Source organism: Callithrix jacchus, chromosome 3 (genome assembly GCF_049354715.1).
Source record: "Callithrix jacchus isolate 240 chromosome 3, calJac240_pri, whole genome shotgun sequence".
Classification (NCBI taxonomy): domain Eukaryota; kingdom Metazoa; phylum Chordata; class Mammalia; order Primates; family Cebidae; genus Callithrix; species Callithrix jacchus.
In genome coordinates this window covers 136,201,771-136,220,536 of record NC_133504.1, presented here as the reverse complement: position 1 = coordinate 136,220,536, position 18,766 = coordinate 136,201,771, and the positions used below count along the sequence as shown (strand labels likewise).

The 18,766-nt window shown below is 35.5% G+C and overlaps 1 pseudogene; it reads left to right on the top strand.

Annotated features, from left to right (window-relative positions):
* Positions 1–17,722: 17,722 nt before the first annotated feature.
* LOC100397225 (large ribosomal subunit protein P1 pseudogene) lies at positions 17,723–18,118 on the top strand (annotated as a pseudogene).
* Positions 18,119–18,766: the final 648 nt, after the last annotated feature.

The window sequence follows — 18,766 nt, the reverse complement described above, 5'->3', positions numbered from 1 at the left end:
GGGTGGGCACCATCTAAACATCTGGCAGCATGACTAGAATAAAAGCAGGTAGAGAAATGTGGAAGGACTAGACTAGCTGTCTTCTAGCCTTCATCTTTCTTCCATGCTGAATGCTTCCTGCCCTTGAACATCAAACGTAAGTTCTTCACCTTTTGTACTCCTGTACTCACACCTGTGGTTTTCCAGGGACTCTCAAGTCTTTGGCCACAGATTGAAGCATTGTCAGCTTCCCAACTTTTGAGATTTGGGGACGCAGACTGGCTTCCTTGCTCCTCAGCTTGCAAACAGCGTATTTGGGACTTCAGCTTGTGATCTTGTGAGTCAATACTCCTTAATAGATTCCCTTTCATATGTACATCTATCCTGTTAGTCTCGTCCCTCTAGAGAACCCTAATACACCAATAAAGTCTTTTTTTTTTTGAATGAATGGCCATGCTGAAATCTAAATCCAATCTTCTAGACATAAAAATTCCACTACATCTTGCAGCACATGCTAAGATATTTCAATCATTAAATTATATTTTAATATTTTGCAATCATTACATATTTCAATCATTAAAAATGGGGCAAGGATAGCTTAGATAAATTTGAAGTGAGGGGTAGGAGGAGTGTGTGTTTATTATATGTCTAGATGAGGCATCTGAATAAAAAATTATGTCACAGAGTGAGGGGCAGTCAAAAAAAGCATATTAATAATTATGCCAATAATAAATGTAGTAAACATTTATTATAGGTGTATCTACCTATCTTTATATCCATATGTATAATGTCATTTTATTCTTTCGCACATTCCCTGGAGATAAACATTGTTTAGTAAATTCTTCAGGATGAAACAGACATTAAATGGCTCTGCCAGGATTTATGACCTTGCCTGCCTGACTTCAAAGCTATTGTGTAACTACTTAAGAGAATATTTTCCTATCCCACCTGAGATATGATAAAGCTAAGGTAACAACAATGTGGGTGGAAAAGAGAGGGTGAATTAAAAATGTAAATTGGTATTGTAAATGGTAAGATTGGAAGAATGAGTAGATATGGAAGTAAAAGGTAATTTAATGTTAAAGATGACTTCAATGTTTTTAACCAAGCATTTAAAACATTACTGGGAGAGATCATAAGAGCAGAAGAATTAAGAGAATGGAAGTAACGTAGATGATGATTTTTAAAATATTTCACAAAATATTAATTCATGATGACGTTGAATATAAATTACTGTATGGCAGTTGCAGAGAAAAGGTGGCATTGAAGAAACGGAAGAGGGGAACTCAAGATATATTACTAGGTTATATAAAGATGAAAGAGATATAAAATATTAAATTGCTATTGCTCAGATAATATACTTGTGTTTATGTGAAGAGGAAAACAATAAATCTTTTCTCTGAAAGATTGTTTATAAGATGTACTACCATACCAGCAGCATGAATAGAGTCAGTGATCAACATGGTATTTGTGGATGATGATGATGATATTTTCTTCAGGAAACATCTTAGGGACAAAGATTTACATTTTCCTCTTTCCAAGCAGGCTCTCAATTCTAGCCTTAATTTCCTAGGTAATAGATCTGCAGTGATTAGGCTTAAATGTTTTAGACTACAAAGTTAATTCACTGCTCAGCAAGAGTGGTAGGTCATGTCCCCTCAGCCATAGGGAGGGAGATTGTACACCAAGGGCTGTTTCCACACACACTGGAGTCAATGTGCCCTTCTTAGTCAAAAACGACATACATTCTGGCTCTTGAACTAGCTTGCCCCTGGTCCATCTGCCGTGATGGCAATGTGCCCATTCAGAAAATACTCTGCCAGGTTTAGCTGGACAAAGGTACCAGTCAAAGAGGGATTAGAAAGGGGATTTGTTTCACAAGCAAATGAATATACTAAGGTTAAAAAGAATATATGCCTTCATCCTTGAAGACACATCTGAACTGTGAACACTGAAAACATTTTACACCATTTAATCAGAATAAGTAATGGCCTTCAAAAGACTTGAAGATCCAGTTTGTGTCCCATTGAGTTGGTTATAGGTCTGTTTCATTAAAACTAACAGGAACTAACTGTTGATACTTTAGCACATCACTTTAGACTTTTAGAAGAGTAAGTTGTTGTAAAAAGTCAAAGTAATAGTAAAGGCAAGATTAATCTTTAATATTAATCATGCTGTCAAAAAAGAATAACAGAGAACAGAGAGTAGTCTTCTTAACAGGGGCTAAATCAGTCTTCAAATACTTGAACATTGTATGTTCTTTAGTTTTCTCATTTTGCTCTTTGTAACTGTAGTAGTTCCTCACCTTATATTTCTTTCATATGCAACCGTAAGAATTCCACCAACAAAGATATGTCACACAATTTCCAATAGAAGTATGGCACTGACTCAAGTAATGTGTTACTAGACAAGGTAGTTGGCTGAGAGATGTTAACAACCCCCTTTTAGAATAAAAATAGCTTTTTATAGTATTTGACAGCAATAATTAAGTAGGTACTCAACTATCAGAAATAAGCCATTTTTGCTGCTTTTGTCATGTCATCAGAATTACATTTCATTAATAAAGAAACTGTACATTAATTGCTGCCAAATTATAGATTTTGCCTACCTTTTATTTATTTGTTATTTATTTGATAACTGTAAAAGTCACCAGAAGTTTTTAGTGTACCAAACATATTTTTTACCTCCAGACCTACAGATACTTTCCCACTCTTAATGGTTTGCTCCTTTTCCTCTTTCAGACAACTCTTTTGATCTAACTAAGCTTCTTCTTCCATAACTGCTTCCTCCCTTCTGTTTTCTTCATAGCATGATTACTATTCGAGCATATATTTATTTGTTTATTTACTTGTTAATAATCTGTCTCCCTTAATAGATTTTAACTTCCATATCTACCTTGCCAGTGGATTTGTAGCACCTAATCCAGTGTCTTATGTTTAATAATTATTTTGAAAGAATACATATATGAATATGGATTATCTTATATTAAGAGGCTTTAATTAAGTTCTTTCAATTTGCAAAAGTTCTGTATTACTTCAGGATTCTTTTTTTTTTTTTTTTTTTTTTTGAGACAGGGTCTTACTTTATTCCTAGGCTGGATGGAGTGCAGTGGTGCAACCCTGCCTCCTGGGTTCAAGCAATTCTCCTGCTTCAGTGTACCAAAAATATGTTTGGTACACTAAACATATTTTTTGAGTAGCCAGGACTATTCGTGTGCACCACCATGCTGAGCTAATTTTTGTATTTTTAGTAGAGACAGGTGTCACCATTTTGGCCAGCATGGTCTTGATCTCTTGACCTTGTCATCTGCCCGCCTCAGCCTCCTAAAGTGCTGGAATTACAGGCATGCACCGCCGCACCTGGCCATTACTTCAGGATTCTTCATTGCAGACAACAGAGTGTACTCTGGCAAGCTTAGGTAGGAAAACACTCATTACAGCCTATTACTAACTCAGAATTTTGGGGAACTCCAGGGAACTAAACATGATGCTAAAAAGCCAAAGTGACCCAGCTCGAAGATATATCCAACACTACCACCAGAAACTTCTCTAACACCACTATCTTCTGTACAACAGTCACAAAAAGCAAAGACCAGATATAAAATAAACAATCGGCCTTTTTCTCCAAATTTTTGCTTTCACCTTTTTAATCTCCTATCTGTGTGTGTCTATTTGGTGGAAGTCTCAAGTAGAATCCCAGATGCATTGGAATCCAAGAAATGTAATCATTAGCCTTTTCTATTGTTTAGCCTCTGGTTTAAAGAACTGTATGGTTCGGGAAGACAAGTAGAGATCAATGAGCCAACCTACAGCGTTTTTCACAATCTCTGTGGCTGAAGACAGTGTAATGCAATCTACGAATGGAAAGAAAGCCAGTGTGGCTGAAGCACAGTGAAAGTGAGTACATACTCTAAAGCAGAGGGCCACAATCCCCATCCATGGTCTGTTAGGAACTGAGCTACACAGCAGAAGCTGAGTGGCAGGCAAGTGAGTGAAGCTTTTTCTGTGTTTACTGCTGCTCCCCCATGGCTGGCTTTACCACCTGAGCTCCTCCTCCCGTCAGATCAGAAGAAACATGAATTCTCATAGGGGTGCGAATGCTATTGTGAACTTTGTGTGCAAGGGATAGAAGAATCTAATGCCTGATGATCTGTCACTGTCTCCCATCCCCCTAGATCAAGTTGCAGGAAAACAAGCTCAGAGCTCCCACTGATTCTACATTATGGTGAGTTGTGTAATTATTTCATTACATATTACAATGTAATAATAATAGAAATAAAGTGCACAGTAACTGTAATGTGCTTGAATCATAACAAAACCATCCCCTCCACCCACCTCTCTGAGCATGTGGAAAACTGTCTCCCATAAAACTTGTTCTTAGTGCCAAAAAGTTTGGGGTCTGCTGCTCCAAAGGCATCATCTCAATTGGATCTCACCACAGTCCTCTAAATCAGGCAATGGTAATAATTGTACTTTGCAAATGTGGAAATAAGTCTTGCCAAACATCATAAAACAATTCTGTCTTACTCTTTGAATTTAAACCAATCTATTAGACTCTAGAACTGATGCCTAAAAATTAACCTGTATTACCACAAATATTTAGCAATCACGTCCATATTATGGAAATATAAAGAAAATAAAGAGACAAAGGGAAGTGTGAGGGGATCATAACTTTAAAAAATTCTCATAATGTTAGAGCTCATTTCTCAACCTCTTAGTTATCCTTTATTTTAGGATTAAAATTTTTAAATACCCATTATTGCCCATTTATAAATCCCTGAATAGTTCCAGATGACTCCAGAAAATGAGCTGTCAATGTTAGTTTGTCTTGTGGGAAACCGTCCAAAAGTATCCTGTTGGTCTACTTACACTCAGTCATGCATAATTTACTGGATAATCACTGGTGTTCTAATCAATAACTCTACCGACTCACTAATCCAGTTGAAGAACTACGTGATTTAACATGCAATAGACTTAGGACCAGCCCTTGGCAAAACTGAATTCTGTGTTTGGTATCTTCGCTTCTCCCCTTATCAATTATTCCTCCCAAACTCAGACCATTGTTCTCACACAATTTCAAGCAAGAAGGATTTATAAAAGCAATGTGTTCATTTCCCCCTCTCAGTATGGGGAAATTGAGACTCATAAAGAATAAGTTATTTATTTAATCATCTTAACCTAAGGTTTTTAAATAAACCAATTAATGATGAGATCAAATCTAACAACCTGTCTTGGGTTGCTGATTCTACATTTCAAAAAACTGACTATGTTTTTTCTCTAAAATCCTTCTAAGACAGGCCAGGGGCAGAGGCTAACACCTATATCCTAGCACTTTGGAAGTCTGAGGTGGCTGGATTACTTGAGCTCAGGAGTTCAATACCAGCCTGGGCAACATGGTGAAACCCCATCTCTACAAAAAAGTTAGCCAGGCATGGTGGCATGTGCCTGTAGTCCTAGCTACTGGGGAGGCTGAGGTGGGAAGATGGCTTGAGCCCAGAGGCAAAGGTTGCAGTGAGCAGAGGTTGGGCCACTGCACTACAGCCTGGGTGATGGGCATGAAACATTGTCTCAGATGCAGTTTAAAAGAAAAAAATGTTCTGACTGTGTGTGATGGGAGAGTAAGGTTCTATGCATTACATTTGGTTTCAGCCAAAGAAACTCACCTTTGCTTTAAAGCAGCCTTGAATATTAAAAACTCACTGGATGCAATGAATTGAATATTTCCTCTCAGATTTCATATGTTGAAATACTAACCTCCAGTATATTATGGTATTGGGATTTGGGGTCTTTGAAAGGGAACTAGGTCATAAAAGTGGATCCATCATGAATGGGATTTGTGCCCTTGTAAAACTGACCCCAGAGAGATTCTCACGCTATTTCCACTATGTAAGGATTCAATAAGACAGCAGTCTGCAACCCCAAAAAGGGTCCTCGCCAGAACCCAACCATGCTGGCCTTGTGATCTCACACTTCTAGCCACCAGACCCCAAGTAAGTAAGTTTATATTTTACATAAGCCACCTAACCTGTGCTACTTGGTTATAGCAGCCCAAGCTAAGCCCGTGAGTTTCTAGTCCAGCTCTGGTACTAATCAGTGCTTACCCTAGGCAAATAACTTCATCTCCCTGGGTCATAAAAATAAAATATTTATAAAACAAGAACCTAAAATCGATTACCTTTAATTTCCCCTGCCAGCTTAAGAAATTCATGAAGCCATAGTACTACTGCTGTCCACCAAAAGAGGGATCTCAGGTGCATACGGACAAACGTACATTTATGAAAGACAAGCACATGTCCCAGTTTGACTACTATGGTGTTGGTTTACACTTGTTGTATTCGTGTAATTAAACACATTCACTCTCAAAATTATTCTGGACTGGAAAATAACTTGTAAAAAGTTTAAATAAAATAAAAAACTCTGTGCTTATAGGAGAGATCAATATTGAGACAGATTAACATATTTATATGTCATGTAAAATACTGATAATAATAATTTCTACACTTAAAAGAGCAACTACTACGTGTCTAAATACTTCTTTTCTTAATTAATTATTTTTAATTGCATTTTAGGTTTTGGGGTACATGTGATGAACATGCAAGATTGTTGCATAGGTACACACATGACAGTGTGATTTGCTGCCTTCCTCCCCATCACCTATATCTGGCATTTCTCCCCATGCTATCTCTCCCTAACTCCCCACCCCCCACTGTCCCTCCACTATTCCCCGAAACAGACCCCAGTGGGTAGTGCTCCCCTCCCTGTGTCCATGTGTTCTCATTGTTCAACACCCACCAATGGGTGAAAACATGCAGTGTTTTATTTTCTGTTCTTGTGTCAGTTTGCTGAGAATGATGATTTCCAGGTTCATCCATGTCCCTACAAAGAACAGGAACTCATCATTTTTTAGGGCTGAATATTATCACATAAATCCACGAGTGAAGTGTCACTGCTAAGAGGATGATATCTAGTGTCAGATTTCTGGATTCAAAGTTTACTGTCATTTACTTATTAATCATGTAATTTGCCTAAAATCTGTTTCCTCATTTAAAGAAAGAGGAGATAGTTGTACGATTAACTAATACGATCTAAAGTAGTAAATTCAGAACAAGTGATTTAAGTTGTGCCTGGTAAATAGTAACTGCTCAATAAATATTAGGTATCATTATTCACAAAACAAGTATCCGAGGCACCTCATATTAGATCTATTTTATAGATCCTCATTTGAGGCTTTGGGAAAGTTCAAACATTTTGCCTAAAAGGTGACGTATTTTATTTATTTCAGTTTTTGAACATGTTCAGCTTTTTGTTATCATGGAACCTACAGATTCCACTTTCATTGTCTCAATCAGTCTTCCTCCCACTTTCCAAATGGCTGCCCCCATTACTTTTCAGGTTCCAATTTAAATGCCTCTTCTGCAGAAAAGCACATCTAATCCACAAGTACAAAATGAGTTACAAAATCCAGATCTTGCTACTTTCTGTCACTTCACTCTATTCACCTTCAACTATTCACTTCACTCTATTCGCCTCCATGTTTTTACTATATTTACTTGGTAGGTTGAAGCTTATTTCTGTTTCCTCCACAAGGCCTCATGCTTGGGGAGGTCAAGGCATTTATCAGTGTCTCTCATTATAAAGTATCAGGCATTGAGCAAAGTATCTGGCACATAATAAGGACTTTAATAATGCACACGTTAGCTCCTTTTTAAAAGGAGCTTCTTATGCATTTATTCAAGGAATAGACAACTAATAAGTGCCTAATTTGGGATCTACCCATATTAGGCAAAATGATACATTGGTGCACTCATTACATTGGACCTCTGTGTTAAAGGATCTGCTTAAGAAAGGCTATGGAATCATTAGAAAGATCACAGATTTTTAAATAAACCAAATTTATTTAAAATTAACTTGAAACTAGATGCCTTAAAACAGAATTTCTAATTATTCTTAGGAGTTTCATTTTCTCTTGCACAGGACAAAAAATTTCTGTATGAGGTTTGGTCACATGAGGATGCCATTTGCTTTTGGTTGCTTGTTTTTGAGACAGAGTTTTGCACTGTTGCCCAGGCTGGAGTGCAGTGGCATGACCCCAGCTCACTACAACCTCCACCTCCTGGGTTCAAGTGATTCTCCTGCTTCAGCCTCCCAATTAGCTGGGACTAGAGGTGCCCGCCACCACACCTGGATCATTTGTGTATATTTAGTAGCGATGGGGTTTTACCATTTTGGCCAGGCTGGTCTCAAACTTCTGACCCCAGGTGATCTGACCGCCCTGGCCTCCCAAATTGCTGGGATTACAGGCGTGAGCCACTGAGCCTGGCCAGAGATGCCATTTTTATAGGTCAGTATCAGTTAAATAATTTCTAGATCATGAACATTAGTAATCAACTCATAAGGATGGGTCTTAGGGTTCAATTCCCTACTATGTGTAGCTAATCTGGTAACAAAAATAAAACGATTTAGAGGCAAATAATTGACTAATAAGAACAAAAGTTAACCATGCAAAAGTTGGTCTTTATCACAAATACCTGTGAATAAACTGAAGAAACAGAATTTTAAAAAAATACTGCTTCAGAATTTTTCATCTAAAAAAACGTTATGTATTCTAATTTGTCTTTGTTTTATTATAGTCTGGGTTGAGGGCAAAAAGTCCACATAAATATGAAATTCATGTAATTAAAAAATCATTGCTAAAGAAAAGAATCAAATGAACTAAGGCAATTCTATGGGAGAAAGAATAATACTCAATGACTAAAAGCAAGTAATATGTGATAGAGTCATGATTCTATGTGTTGTCAGCAAAAGCTACTTCATTCCTTTACTTTTTAGTAGGCATTGTGCAACCTAGTTTCAAGGTCTCCCGGGGACTTGGGCTCTTTAAATAAAGATTAAATTAGATACCACAGTTGAATCCAGTGTTTAAGAACATTTACTTCTATGTTTTTGCTAATTCTCCACATTATATTCAGTTTAGATGTTAGCATCTCAAATGCTGTATGTTTTATATTTTAAACAGGCAATTGAATAAAATTTCAGCTAAGAATTAATTTCATCTCTGAGATGATCTCTCTTCTTCCTGTTCGTGCGTGAATTGTACACTAGAAGAAACATCATCTTCAGGATGAGAAGATTAGTAGGAGAGACTGTTTAGTCAGTTTTCACATTAACAGGCAGGCCAGTTGAAATTACTCCTCAGATTTGATTTGGCCTGCAGCCAAATTTAAGGTCATTACTTAAATGTTGTTACCATTAATAGAGAAAACATCTGTTTACCCTAATGTGTTAGTTTACTGAGCTTGGAGGCCATCAACATGAGCCACTGCACTCAGGTATTATGAAAGGAGTGAAAATTCTTTTTTTCCTTTGGAAGTGAAAAGTAGATAGAAGCATCTCATTTTATTATCCCCACATTAGGCTGCCTCAGACCATGATGATAAAGAATTACAGAAGACCAGAGACCACACCACATTCTTATTAATTATTTGTGAATCATTATTTCTCTTTCTTCAGATTTGAATGAAATCTGGTTTTATATTTCTAATGCAATTGGCTAAAATAAGCAATTAATAAGAAAAATGTATATACTGCATGTAATCAGCAAATTCAACAAAATCAACCATTATGTAATTCTGTGATTTCTGAAATAGCCTCAGAACAACAACCTGGAATTTTTTTTTTTTTTTTTTTTTTTTGCATCTGAAAGAGATATTCAATTTACATGATTTACAGAGACCAAGTTAAATTTACTGATGATACTAAATAGCTGTCTCTGCAATAGATGAAGCTTTAAAAATTGTATGAATGTGTGAGGAAAAAAAAATCTCAAAATTGGAGGAGGGGTGTAATATCTTCAAAATATTAGAAATTACATGTTCAGAGATGTTCTTATAAAGGTTGTAAGGTGACCAAAATCCTACACTATCTTGGATAATTATGCAAACCTTCATAAATAATTATTGATTATTGAAGTACAAGGAAAACAAGTTTTCATTTATATGGAGAAGGTCATTACTTAAATGTAGATGGTCTTGTTGCTTTGTGGGATAGGCTAATGAAAAATGTACTTGCTCACCACAGCAAGAATCAGGGCATGAACTAAAGCCGTAAAACTTTTATGGTGCTTCTCCACAGATACCACATTGCTTTCTTGGCCTTTACTCTTTGCAGTACACTTGATAGGAAAAATCTAAGTGCAAGACCAGTATTCAAGAGGATTGCTCCAACTTAAATTATTCTACTTTGGAGCTGAAGCAGAGTCCTTCTGACAGCTTTACTGGCTACAGGTTTGGTGGGAGGTAAAACCACGTTCCATGTAGTGTTGCAAGTATGAAGTATAAATCAGGTTTCATAAATATGCCCATTTGGTGTACTCAATTGACTGTAAAATAATTATGCTCTGCTGTGTAATTGTTGTGCTGTGGAAGAAAGCAGGACTTCTAAACATTTAACAGAAAGTGATTATGCGACCTGAATTAAGACTGTGTTTTCTCCCACCATCTTCCGTAGTGCAACAAAAGGATTTTGTAACAATTTCATCTTAAATCCACAGGGTATAAGGCTGCCTAGGTATTTGAGTTGTTGTTTCTTTTTCTTTCCTTTTTTCCACACTTGTTTCTGACTATTTGTCCTCCTTCTTTACTATTTTAGATCAATCATAAATATAGCACATTTCAGTGAAAGTGTTAGGAATTTCTTATACTCTAGCAGCATTTTACCAACCAAGGAAAAGGTGAGATGTGAGGATTGAGGAGAAAAGATTCATTAGCTATAAAATTTTGTTTGGTCTCTTTGTTCTGCTTTTTTATTTTAATCTTTTTCTGGAAATTTGGTAGTTTATGTTTCAAAGACTACTTACTGGGTAATCATTAGATATATTAATAATGTAAACATTTCAGACACACCTTGAAATGTATGTCCAAAGGTAAAATGGCATTTGTTTCCCTATCATGGTAGAGCTTCACAGAAATGCTCAAGATCTGTGCCATTTGTTATATTTTCTAGATATTTCTATTGAGCTAAACAGAAAAAAAGAAATCCAGCAGAAATCAAATAAGGATAATTATTGTAATATTTCCAGTTCAGTCATCTTCTCTGTTTGTAAAATCAGTAAGTGCTCATGAAATTTGGAAGACATATATAAGACAGGCTACCCATAATCCTATTGTTGACATTTTAATTTTTAAACTGTACACTTTAATATAAAAATATTTTTCTCATGTCAAGTCATCAGGGCTCTGAACATTTGACAGTGTGGCAGTCCCGGTGTATAAATGCTACTGTATGTATGTATTCAAGTCCCTTCATGGGCATTATTTCATTCCCTATCCTTTCAGACTTAAAATTGTTGATATTTTTGAAACTAGAAAAGAAAATCAGGAAAATGGTAACTGTGAGCTCTTCAATACATCTTTGTTAGTTTCCTAAAAATAGTATTCTCTCCAGCTTGTGTCAATAAACTGTAACAACTTCCCTCCAGTCCTAGCCAATCTAATCTACAAATAACAAGGCCTTGGCATTTCATTACTCCATATATGAAAAACTTAACTCACTCTCTTTCTCTTAAATTTTGCAGTAGCTGGAGAACTTTAGAATGTCTAGGGTGAAGCCATTACTCTAAGCTAGGCGTCTTCAAAGACCATCACAATCTATGGAGTTGGTGCTTTGAAGTTTATCTTTTTTCCTACTTGTCTTTGGAATCTCCAGGGGGCAGGCATTTAAGTCTATATTTCCTTAATCTAGAGCCAAAATGACTTCCTGCTCTGTTGCTGCCCTCATTTATGGTACTAGAAAATTATCATTTCTTAATTAAGATAATCAAATCACTTCCTTGGAACACCAAACATTAAACTTCAAGTATAGAAGTGACCATCTTAAGGTAAATATAAACTACTTTGTTTAAATGTTTGTTCTGGCCAGATGTTTTTGAACAAAGATCATTTTTATGTACTTAACATATAAATAATGTATGTAAATATATTTAAAAGGTCTAATTATAAAGATAAAGCTAGAGATTCAAAAGAGGATAGTCAATAAACTGATTTGAATAGGAAAACTTAAAATTATTGAGTTGGATTTTCTGTTTTTCTGGAAAAAGGGATAACCCTAGATGTACATTCAAGAAAGTCATTAATTTGGTGATACTGCAAAATTCTTCCTTATTTAGATGTCATTTATTACTTTATAGAGGGTTTACAATCTGTAAAACACCTAGTACTAAATGGTTGACCAATTTTCCCCTATATGTGTGTATGTGTGTGTGTGTGTGTGTGTGTGTGTGTGAAGGCATTTTTATTCTTATAAATTCACATTCCCAAGTCTTCAATAAAGTTTTAAGTGTAATCATATTCAGTATTTCTGTTAGAGCCCTGTCCAGTAAACCCAAGATAGTCACATTTCAAGTGCTCAGCAGCTACATCTGGCTAGTGGTTTACATGTGGCTGTTGAGCACTTGAAATGTGACTAGTGTAACTGAGGAACTGAATAGCTAGTTTTGTTTAATTGTAATTAATTTTAATTTAAGTTCAAATGCTCGCATATTACTATTGGCTACTAGACTGGATGGTGCAGAGTTAACAGACTTCCACTCAAGTCTATGACAACTCATTCGGGCTGGCTTCTTTCTTTAAGAAAATCAATTAATCTTTTTGTACCTAATGATTATGTTTTTCCTCACATATATGCAAGTTGATATCCAGCAGCATTTCTATTTAATTATCTATTTTATATTGTACTATCCTAAATACAAAAATTAAGGACATCTGCCATTAGTAGGTACAGGGAAAAAAAAAAGAATTAATGACAGCTGAAAATCTCATCTGTGCTTTATCATAGTGATGCACTCTTGGGAATTAAGCAGCTTTGCATAATTATCAGGTCACACACTTGTGGATAGCATTTTAGATCAGAAATTCAGATGCCTCATTAAGCTTGGGTAGATTTTAATAGCACAAAGATAGATGTATACATGTGCCAAAATGTAAAATAAACATGGTTTAAATAAATTATGCCAGAGAATGTTGACATAGTTTATGAACATACAAAATTGATTCTTATTTGGTCTTCTCAATCTTCCTTAAATACAAGATCTCACCTCAAGGCCTTTATACTGATTATCTGCTTGCTACACACTTGCTGCAAAGAGCCACGGCCTTGTTACTCTACCTTTTTCAAGTCTACACTAGCAGTATCTTCTCAGTAAAGTCAACTCTAACCACCTTATTCAAGGACATGCACTACCTGCCCCTCCACACTCCCAAATTTCCATACCCTGCTCTATTTTACCCTCCAGCATTCATTACTTTCTAATATACTGTATCATTTATTCAGTTATTTTATTTTTTAGTCCTCTAAGTAGATGTGAGGTTATGAAAGTAGATAATTGGGTGATTTTTGTTCACTGATATATCACCAGCTTCAGTACATGTCCAGGTGCTTTTGATAGCCCTCAATAAATATTAGATACTGCTCAAATGACTTAATGAGTTGTGTAATATATGGGTTGGCAATGGCAAACTTTTTCTATAAAAAGCCATATAGTATATATTTTATACTTTACAGGCCACATACATTTTCTGTCATACATTTTTTTTAATGTAACACTTTCTTGGATTGCAGGTAATATAAAACTAGACTGTGGGCCAAATTCAGCCACAGGCCTTAGTTTGCCAACCCCAGGTCCAATTTCATGGAGAATGTAACAGTAGAATAATACTCAGAAGATAATTAACCCCGGAATGATATGTGTTTAGCATGGCAGTTTGTGATTATGTTCATTATGTCCAACTTCCTAAAACTAGAGAAAACACCATTTTGGTTAATTCAGTCAGAATGTCTGGAAAGTGATCTAACTTGGCAAACTACATCCTTTTTTAACCATCTACCAAAATTGCTATTCTCAGTCTCTTACAAAACATTAATACTACTGATGTTTGGTCCTTAGTTTTTTTTTGTTTTTTTTTGTTTTTTTTTTTGTAGACCATGAACATTATTAACAAAACCAATGGTTATGATGATTTCTTTTCTCCCTGAAAATGTTCATATAACCATGATCTTGCACACAGATTTTAAGGGCTAATAAGCTCACTGAAGCCTGATATTAAGAATATAGCTCTGGCTCACATTTTTTTGTGTATCTAATAGAATGAAAAGATTTGCTTTAAATGGCCTTTCCTTTCAACTTATTGTTACCTGACACAGTGGAAAATGTCAAGAATTTTAATCAAACACAGCACCTAGTAATATCAGCTAATACTTACAAGCTTGTTTTGCCTAAGATACAATTTCAGGTAGATCATTTTTCCAGCAATCAGAATTTTTGCATAATGGAAAACAATGTTTTTACTGCTTTTGTTTGTTTGGTTCTAGTTATTAGTACCATAGTATCCTTAGATTCCTCCATATTTATATGATCCACATCCATTTTGGGCATTTGAAAGTCTCAGTATAATCAATCAAAAACAAAAGCATAACAGTCAGGTGTTTTTTGTTTTCTTTCCACACTGCTGTCATCAAGAAGTAGAAGCTCTGGACATTTCTTTTTTGCTTCTTCCTTACATGAACCATCACCAATTTTAGAAGCCTATATTATATTTTTTTACAAAGGTATTCAAAGATAGTCATTTTAAAGAATCCTGAAGTATTCAGCATCAAATTCAGGTCTATAACTCTAGATATCATCTAGAATTGCAATTCTTAACCAAAGAGTTGTGACACTTCTATGTCATGTTGGCAAGAGAGGTATGTCACCTAGTTTGTTACTGAAAGTATTTGAAGTACTGCTATTTCCAATTAATTTACTTTGCAAAACATTTTTAAAATAAAGTTGTTTGTAGTTATTCCTACAATAGTATCATGTATACCAGCATTTAGTTGGGCCTTCACTAATGAGTGGGAAAGGGTGAACTCCCATAGGGGATTGAATACCTTTGCATGTAAGTTCATGTGAGCATGTTGGTCATCGGAGCATCATCTGTCAAATGTGTCTCATCAGAAAATAATAAATTGTGAGAATCACTGAACTAGAAACATCCCTCCCGGTGGAAAATATACATTCTGTGTGCTGATTAAGGTAAAATACAGCACATATCTGCTAATATTAATGGACACCCTGTTTAAAAATTTCCAGGGATTTAAAAAGTAAATCAAATAAATACTTAGGCTCAACAAAATACAAGCTGAAAACTGTTCCTTTGCCTGGTTAATCACAGTAAACTTAAAGCTTCTTGGAAGGAAATGAAGATAAAATTGTGGCAAACAGCCAGGATTAATTAACAATGTCAAGGTCAAATTCACACATATTGCCTGGAAATGTTGGAAGTTACAATAAGAAGAAAAGCTATGACAGAACTAGGATAATGACAATTTTTTAAATAGACATGGATTGTTACCAAAGAAGAAAAAGACTGATTCGCCTGTTGGATAATTCACAAATCCCATTGCCCTTCAGTAAGACATCTCTTAGCCTTGTTTTCTTACATTTTTAGATAAAGAAAAACCAAAATATATCCCATTAGCCAAACACTAGATAATAAGTAGAGATCAGAGTCTGAGATACTTCGCAGTCATAGGAGGCCCAATAAATTATTGGTACAGAGGATTTTGAACACGCTATCTACTCTCTCGTCCAAATATAATAAAATTTTTTTAAGATCAGAGTACATATCACATGAAGTTAATAAAGTAGAAAATGACACTATTTACCTTCATCAAATATGTCAAGAAATTTATAGCTCGACTCCTTGGAAATCTGTCTTATTTAGCCTGCTGTTTTTTTGTAATATTTTAATAGCCAGAAGCAAATGGGTAACATGAAGCATGCTAGGCCAAGAAAAATTGTTTTTAAAAAGTTTTTCTTTATTTAGTAATCCTTTGTGTTATATAATTCTTATTTTCTGTAGGTGCTACATATTAATATATAAAATTAATGTGTGATATTGGGTAGTTGGAAATAGCATAGAATTACATAATAAATAATTAGCTAACCAAGTAAAAAAAGAGATGATTGGTAAGGCAACTTCTTGAATAAGAGTTGTCATTACCTATAATTTATTTACAGATCACTGCATGTCCCCAGGAACACCAGGCTAAAGCTTATATTTCAAAGAAAGACAGTTTTTCTGATCATATAAAGGATTCCCAAGTCCAAGTCATATTAAAAATCCACTTCTTCTAGTATCCTTCCAAAGGAAGTGATTGTTTTAGTTTTAAAAAGAGATTGAGGAGGGGAGATAAATTCTTCTCATCGTTTTTGTTTTTTGTTTTTTTTTTGGTTTTATTTACCATTGTCATGAAGTCGTGGATTTTATCTAAATTCTGAAAAAGAAGGTTGAATTCATTATTCTTGTCTTTTATCAAGAGCTATTTATTGTTTTATCTGCACTACTACTGACAGCAACAATAATGAAAAACCACAAAAGCAAACAAATGTAATCCCTCTTAGTATTCTATGAAATCATATTATATAACATGGAGCAAATATAAAGAAACTCCTATAGTTGACAATGATATAGTTTTATATATTTCTATATAACACTTATATAATTACAATTTAGGTGGATTTATTCTTTCTAGTTAATCTTCATTACCTATCCATGTGGTAAATGCTTTTCAATACCAGTTTTATAAATGCAAACAGTGAGATTCAAAAAGTCTCAGAAGAATCTCTGCATATATATACTGTAACATTCTGGCAAGTTAATTTGTACCATATAAAAAATGTCTGGATTCTCCTAATAGTCATATGGTGGCTAAATGTCCACTAAGTCTATGCATTGCTTGGCTGAAAATCTCTTGAGGTGATACAATTACTTCCACTGTAGGCATTTATTCACTGTTTTGAGAACGCTGAATTTTGAAATTTATTTTCCTTCATTTTAAAGTGGATCTAACCCATCATTTTAATGCTGCATCTTAGTATTATATAAAAATATAAATGTGTGGCTAGGTATGGTGGCTCATGCCTATAATCCCAGCACTTTGAAGGCTGAAGCGAGTGGATCACAAGTTCAGGAGTTCCAGACCAACTTGGCCAACATGGTGAAACCCCATCTCTACTAAAAATACACATATTAGCCAGCCATGGTGGCAAGGTTCCTGTAATCCCAGCTACTCAGAAGGCTGTCAGGAGAATTCCTGGAAGCCAATAGGCGGAGGTTGCAGTGAGCTTGAGATCGCACCAATGCACTGCAGCCTGGGCAATAGAGCAAGACTTCATCTCAAAAAAAAAAAAAAAAAAAAGCAACTTTGTTTTTAAATAATATATTTTTGAATATTTGAGCTGCCTACTTTTGGTGAAATAATCAGGAATCTTGTAAACAGATTTATATTAATGTGTACTGTTTTTATATAATGAAACATTTCATCCGAAATACAAAATGATTGCAAAATATGAATAGATAATCTAGGTACCTCACATCCACTGTAAAAACAGAGTATTAAATTATAATAGAAGTGAGACTGGACACAGTGGCTCATGCCTGTAATCCCAACACTAGGAGGCTGAGGCAGGCAAATTACTTGAGGTCAGAAGTTTGAGATTCATCTGGCCAACATGTGAAACCCCAACTCTACTAAAAAATGCAGATATTAGCCAGGCATGATGGTGTGCACCTGAATCCCAGCTACCTGGGTGGCTGAAGCAGGAGAAGCACTTGAACCTGAGAGGTAGAGGTTGCAGTGAGCCAAGATGGTGCCACTGCACTCCAGCCTAGGCGACAGAGGGAAACTCTGTCTCAAAATATATATATATGTCTCCGAGCTCACCTGCATCTGTCTACTCGGCCCTCATTCTGCACAACTATGAGGTGACCGTCAAGGAGGATAAAATCAATGCCCTCATTAAAGCAGCCGGTGTAAATGTTGAACCTTTTGGCCTGGCTTGTTTGCAAAGGCCCTGGCCAACGTCAACATTGGGAGCCTCATCTGCAATGTAGGGGCTGGTGGTGGTGGGCCTGCTCCAGCAGCTGGTGCTGCACCAGCAGGAGGTCCTGCCCCCTCCACTGCTGCTGCTCCAGCTGAGGAGAAGAAAGTGGAAGCAAAGAAAGAAGAATCCGAGGAGTCTGATGATGACATGGGCTTTGGTCTTTTTGACTAAACCTCTTTTATAATGTGTTCAATAAAAAGCTGAACTTAAAAAAAAAAAACGGGTCTTTATTTTATATATATATATATATATATAATCATAGAATTGAAAATTGTTATATACTTCTGCTGAATTTTTCCTTCTCTTCCCAAAAATACCTACTCTCCTGAATTTCATATTTACCATTGGCTTCATTCTGTCATAATTTTAAATTACACATATTTGTCTGTCAATAATAACATGCTATTTTGGCTATTCTTAAAATCTGTGTGAATGATATCACATTTTATAATCAATGCTCATACCTGAAAGGAGCTTATCTAGCACTTTTTTTCTATAAGGCATATCACAGCCTTCTTGTGCTTAGGAACAATAGACGAGAATTCAGTACTGTACTTGGGAATAATTTCAATTAACAAAATCACAAACAAAAAGCCTTAAAATGGGGGAAATAACATGGGACTAAATGGTCAATAAAAACCACTTTTTATAGTAAGAGAACTGAAATAAACAAACAAAAAAACAGAGTGTCCCCTTGTTCGACTTTGGTTGGGAATGTTTACACAGAGCTGTTCAGATTTTCTTTTGAGTTGCATGTGCACAAGTCCACAAATGACTATGAAAGCCCCATGAATACTGATTTGGGGATTACAAAACATTTTAAAAAGTAGGAAAATTTTTAAATATGGAATCCACAAGTGAAGATCAA